The following is a 6,752-nucleotide window of genomic DNA, read 5'->3' on the forward strand; positions in this document are numbered from 1 at the left end:
ATCTAAATTATGGCTTCAACTGATTTTCATAACACTGTGAAATAGATATCATTATTTCCATTATACGGATTAAAAAATATTTCAAAATTGCGTCAAATTCATGATAATTGATAGGAAAGCTAAGGTTTGAATTCATTATCTATTAACTATAAAGTCTGACTTTTTCAATGAAAGAAGCTTTACATGCTTAATTTTCAAGTAAGATGCAAGATTTGTGAAAAATTATTGAGTCCCAGCCAGACCCGGGTATTATGGTTATTATCAATGAGAAGGACATCACGTTATGGAATCATAGGATGCTCTTAGTGGTGGGGAGCACACACTGAGAGAAGGTCTCGACGTGGTCTAGAGAGCTGAAGTGGCTTTGACAATGGAGGAAACTTGGGCAAGAGGACAGAAATCTCTGGTTACAGGAACAGTGATGAAATGGGAAATAGAAGAAATTCAAAAAAAGGTCTATCCCACAAAAACACCTTTACATTATCCCTTTTCTCTTCTAAATTTGTGGGGTTTTGCAAGGACTGATCTGTTGAAGTGTTTTTGCAAGCTCAGGCTTTCCCCTCCCCCACTTAGGTCAGGCTGTTTGAGACAGGTAACACAGGTAGGGGTGCTGGACTGTGGGAATAACTGCTCCTTGATAGCATCTGACACCCGCTGTGAAGTCTCAATTTAGCTAGGCCTTTTCCGCTTCTATCTGCTGCTCTGGAGCTTCCTCCGGGAATTAGAGAGTAAGACATTTTAGGGAAATAGTGTACAATCATTTACTTTGAAAATACTATGTTGTGTTACACTTATATGGATAAAGATTCAAAAAATTTATTATTAAGGATTTTGTTGTGGAACATGTTTCCTATATAACTGAGGGCTTGAAGCCTCATCGTTGGATGGTTCACAAATCATAGAAATTATTTTATTTTGTGGAACCTCTTTTCCCTAAGCATTAATTTAATTTGATTTAACATGGACCACAAAGTTGGATTTAATGATTGGGTTTTCAAGAATTGTTCGGAAAAGTTGAATGCCATTTTTATGTCTATTTTCTTTCCTGTATTGTTCCATGGACTTTTTTTTTTTTAGTCTGCTTTAAATTAGACACTGTGAAAATTTATAAATGATCATCCTTAATATCAAGTGACTCACAGTCTAGGGAGAGAAACAATTATAGAAACAATCATATGTACAGTAAAGTTATGTTTCAATAGATGATATGCAACGTATAGTGGGATCAAATATTTAGTTAGAAGGTTTAGAGAAATTTCCTATTTGATCTGAGTCTTGAAAAATGTATGAAGTTTCATCAGACAGAAGGGTAAAGAGTATTTGGTCAGAGGGAACAGCAGAAACACAATCTGGAAGCATGAAAGATGACCTCTTGTTCTGAGGTACGTTTAAGTACAATGTGGGGTGGGAGTGGGTGGGTTGCATGCACCATACAGTGAGGACAGACTGGGCTGGACAAGGGCTTGGAGGAGAGACACATTGAGGTTTGTGTGCCAGGGAGACACATTGAGGGAATTATAAACATTAGAAAGACAAGATCAAATCTGAGTTTAGAAAGATAATTCTGGAAGAACGCAAATGACGGACTAGAAATTGTAGAAAGGAGAGACACAACTTGGTAGACTAATGTAATTGTCAAGAATGGTGAGGGTACAGATCTGAACTTAGGTTACCATACTTATTATCTTGTCACTTTCTCTCTCTCTCTCTGTCCCTCTCAGCCTTTGTCTATATTCATGTACTGTTAAATTTGTCTGGAATCTTCCTATCACTCTTCTTCCTTCTGATTTTTATTCAAATGTTACCTTCCAGAAAAGCCACCCTGATTGGATCAAATGCCTGGCCTAGGCACTGTATCTTTCTTACAGTTGCACCTTTATTTCTGTTAGAATGATACTGAGTAACACCTGTTTCTTCCAGTGGATTGGAAACTCCATGGGGGTAGGGATTGTGTTTGCTTTTGTTTGCTATCCTTAGCACAACACCTGGCATAGATTAAGTGCTCAGTAAATTTATTGAATGAGATGAATGCGAGATGGAATCTAAAGTCAACAAAAGTAAAAAATGTAAACCACTCAAACTTGATTGTTAGTTGAATTTCAAGATGGAAGAGGGAGGAATCAGACATGTTTATAAAGTTTCTAGCCTGGGCAACTCAGAGGATAGGTATGCATCCCCTAAGAAAGAAAATAGAGAAGAAAGAGCAGGAGGGTGTGCATGAAGAATTAGATGTGAGGCATATTGAATTTGAAGTATTCTTATGGCATCCAAATGGAAATGTCCAAGGGGAAGCTTGAGATGTAAAAGCTGATTGTGTAATGTATTGGTAGCTTTACAGTCATTCAAATGTATTTCCATTGTAGGCTTTACCTTCCTTGACACCGTGTTGGTTTGAATGTAGTGTCATGAAGCTACTGTTCTTCACTGGCAAGTTAATGCTATTTAGTGCTTTCTGAGTATATATTATTTTCTATATTTTTATTTGTTTTTACTTTATTTATTTTTATTGATACATATTAGATATACATATTTTCAGGGTACTTGTGATAATTTGATAACATTTGTATAGTCAAATCAGGGTAATTGGAACAGCTATCACCTTAAATATTTATCTTTTCTTTATGCTAAGCACATTCAAATTATTCCTGAGTATATATTATTAATAAATTGAAATATTCTAACATAATTCAATGAAATCATGGCAAAACACACAAGATGACTTAAGTATAAAATTAGCAATTTTAAATTAAAATATTTGACCAATAGTAAATTGAAGCAACATTAAATAAAGATGATTTTTTTTATTCTTACTGCCTATGAGGCAATGCAAAAGGTAACAATTTTACATTTTTCTGCATTGCTTTAAGCATATAACATAATTAAATTATGAGTGGATATATAACACTGACCAATTAATGCTCTTTCTCTACATACAGGCACTCACACACATACAAGTACATGGTAAATCATTTCAAATATTTTGTACTACTCCTAGCAGCTGTAGTTTTTTTCTTTTCTATCTACTTCTATTATTTCTACTCAATCAACTCTTCTCCAACACCTTCCATAAAAATAAAAACAACACCCTTTTCTTTCTTTCTCTGTGCCATTATAGCGCTACCATCTTTCTTAATTTCGCAGAATTAAAAACTTGCTTTTATTATTAATTTTAATTCTCTTTCAAACACACATAAGCATTGGTCACAACTTTTTAATTTTTCTTCACAATTTATCTTGGATGCTCCATTCACATAACTGCATTTGAGACCAAACATCCTCGTCTTATGTTTTATACCAGTCAAGAGCTAAGACTTTTGCTGTCAATCTCCTTTCATGGCAGCTGACTATACACGTCGGCAAATACATGATCTTTCTCAAGCACCACATATGTCAGACAGACCCCTCTTGAGATTGAGAATTCATATTTTTAAAGGATTTTCTCTAGGCCAAACATACACGTCTCACTCTAGCTCTCTAGAAATTCTTTTTAAACTCTCAACTCTTATTGCTTTCGTAAGTAACCACACAAGGCAAACTGCTTGTTGTTGATCAAATAAAACATTATGAGCCAGCTTTCTACCTCTAAATTCTTGTGTTCCTGTTTAGTGAAAATGTTTATTCGATACTATGCTTTCCCAATTTCTTCATAAATTTATGTTGAACTTTAGGTCAATATTTGGGTCTTTCAGTGTTTCCCCCAGTTAATCTTTTCCTGCCACTGATTTATTCAAAGCTAGGTCAAGAAAAATCAAACTTCTACATTTATTTGCATGACTTACAACTACTAAATGATAAGGCATGCAGAAATGAAAGAGAGGCGTTGCCTTCAAAGAATCCTCCTCTTTAAAAACATATTGTGCAATAAGTAAGATTTCAGAAGCAAGAACAAAGAGATGAAGAAAGCACAGGAAGTGCATTTCTTCCAGACTGAAGACGTGGAAGAAGCTTCTTGAATGGGACGGGTGAGAACCCTGTGAAAAATTAGCAGGGGTGGGTTGAATGGATAGGGAGAGTGTAATGTGAAAACCCCTGTGTGTGATGTTTTTCATGGGAACCACACATGATCCCCAATAATTGCATCATTTACGTTAGTCTATATTAGACTTAGCTTGTTAAAATAGTGTATAATAAACCAGATTCCAGTTTGAAAGGTTTTAGTTTCAGTATAGAAAACGATACAAGATATTAGCAATTCTCTAAACTTTCATATCACTTTTTCTGATTAAATCGTATTTAGATATTACACTTCAAAAGGTGGCTTTTCAAACCAGAAATAAGTTTTGCATATGGAAAATACTTAACTGCTATTCTAATTGTGAAGTGTTGAATTTTATTATATCAAATGACCAGTAGCAAATTATTTTTATCCTTAAACTTCTTATTTTAGGAATTTTCTTTTTGTAAACTATTTTTGTCATCAGTATAATATTTTGTTTTTAGAAATATTTTACATAAGGTTTATTATTATGAGTAAATTTTCTTATGCTGTAAAGAGGTATTTGAATAAGATTATCAGTGTTTTACACATAATTATATCATTATCAGAAACATATATATTCTGAAATTTCTCCCCATAGTCTCAGAAAGGTTTTAATGTATGCTAATGCCTTGTTTAGTTAAAAAGATAAACTATTCTTAACCTCTTGTATAATTTCCTTCAATTGTAGTGTAGGAAAATATATGCAAAAGCCTTTTGAAAAACAAACAATAATCAATTAATTTTACAATTATTATTGATAATTGTGTTTCTTACATTAGACTACGTGTTTTCAAAACTGTTATTGTTAGATAGCTATGCTATTGGGAGATATTAAAAATAATATTGACTTTTTTTAGTCCACTCTTTGTGGGGCAAGTCTTTAGCTGAGTAATAATCTCTAGTCTTAGATCGGATCTACGTTGAATGGGAAAGAAAGTCTTAAAGACTGAATTGCAGATAAGTTGATCATAAGTATCATATTTCCTAAAAAAGGAGTTGTCTTTGAAAAGCCCAGTGAATTTTCTTCGGAACAAGGCCAATGGATGACTAGTACTGGCTTCAGTGAGTGTAACTTAAACACTATTATTGAATTGTCAACTTGATATTCCATTTTCTCTTCTGAGGAGCAGTTTTGAAATAAACTTTTCTCTCTAAAGTACATATTCTTCTAAAGGTTAGATGTGTGCTACTACAAGAATAGACCATTGTTTTTCCATGTGTAGGTTGTGACTAAGGTTTAGTTGGAATGCAGAAATTAAAATTCAGTTATTTTCCTATCAGTTTGGTAGTATCAAGTCATCACTCATCAGGTAAACCTTTCTCTGACTAAATAGAATATCTAAGTCTCTGTTTTCAGTCCGTTCAGGCTGTTATAAAAAAATGCCATAGACTAGGTGGCTCATAAACAACGAAAATTTGTTTCTCACAGTTCAGGGGGCTGGAAAGTCCAAGACCAAGATGTGGTACAGATTCAGTATCTGGTGAGGACCTGCTTCCTGGTTCGTAGGTGGCATCTTCTCGCTGTGTTCTCACGGGCAGAAAGGGCAAGCTAGCTCTCTGGGGTCTCTTTTATAAGGGCACAAATTTCATCCTCATGACCTAATTACCTCCCAGAAGCCTTACCTCCTTATACCATCACCTATGGATTAGGTTTCATTATATGAATTTGGGGGCACACAAGCATTCAGACCATAACAATTTCCTGCTGGAATATTGGCAAAAACAGTCAGCGAAAGGGTTATTTGAAATAGGAAGTCATGTATTCCAGTGTTTCTTTGGCCTTTATCTGTTTCAGTTGGGCCACATGCTCCCACTGCAGCCTTCCATTAGGTCAATAATATTGACTCAATATTATTAAGTACAATAATGCTAATGCTACTACTGCTAATAATAGCCAAGATTTATTTTGTAATTATTATGTACCATGTTTTGTGCTAAGTGTTTCTCATGCATTACCTCATTTCATCTTTACAACATACATATACATATAACAAAAAAAAGGAAAGATGTAAAGTTTGGAAATTTGACTTTGATTTTCATCAACTCCCTCCCCTCTTTCGATGTGGAGGAAAGATTAGAGCTTTTCATGCTCTGCTGACCCTTGTATTCCTCACAGAACATGTTATGGTGCCTCGTGAATAGTAATTAATTAAGGAGGACTTGTTGGAAAAATAGGAACACTTTTAAAATAGGTTCTGTATGGCTGCTGTAGATACTGCACCATTAAGGCTTTAGCTGCTTTGGATACTTTGCTCTTCCCTTCCTTCAGGCTGTCCTCATTCACTGCTATTCTTCCTGTTATGACACTTTTCCATTCTTTTAGTGAAAGAGGGTCTACCATAGTAACTGCACCAGCGAATCATGTTTTCCCTATGGCACAGGCATGGCTACATTTGCTTTGTAAGATCAGTAAAAGAATATGCAGAGTAGACCAGAATGCTCTGCTCGTATCAAAATGATTAGGTTAACATTAAAGAAACGTGTTAGGGGCCGGGCGCGGTGGCTCACGCCTGTAATCCTAGCTCTTTAGGAGGCCGAGGCGGGTGGATTGTTTGAGCTCAGTAGTTCGAAACCAGCCTGAGCAAGAGCAAGAACCCGTCTCTACTAAAATTAGAAAGAAATTAATTGGACAGCTAAAAATATATAGAAAAAATTAGCCAGGCATGGTGGCACATGTCTGTAGTCCCAGCCACTCGGGAGGCTGAGGCAGTAGGATCGCTTGAGCCCAGGAGTTTGAGGTTGCTGTGAGCTAGGATGACGCCATGGCACTCTA

General features: G+C 35.4%; 1 protein-coding gene across 1 annotated transcript in view; it reads left to right on the plus strand.

The window, feature by feature from the left end:
- Positions 1-6,752, plus strand: part of TNFSF13B (tumor necrosis factor (ligand) superfamily, member 13b) — a 76,810-nt gene that overhangs the window by 20,158 nt on the left and 49,900 nt on the right. The window lies entirely within an intron of this gene.

Source organism: Propithecus coquereli, unplaced genomic scaffold (genome assembly GCF_000956105.1).
Source record: "Propithecus coquereli isolate 6110/MARCELLA unplaced genomic scaffold, Pcoq_1.0 Scaffold125, whole genome shotgun sequence".
Lineage (NCBI taxonomy): Eukaryota > Metazoa > Chordata > Mammalia > Primates > Indriidae > Propithecus > Propithecus coquereli.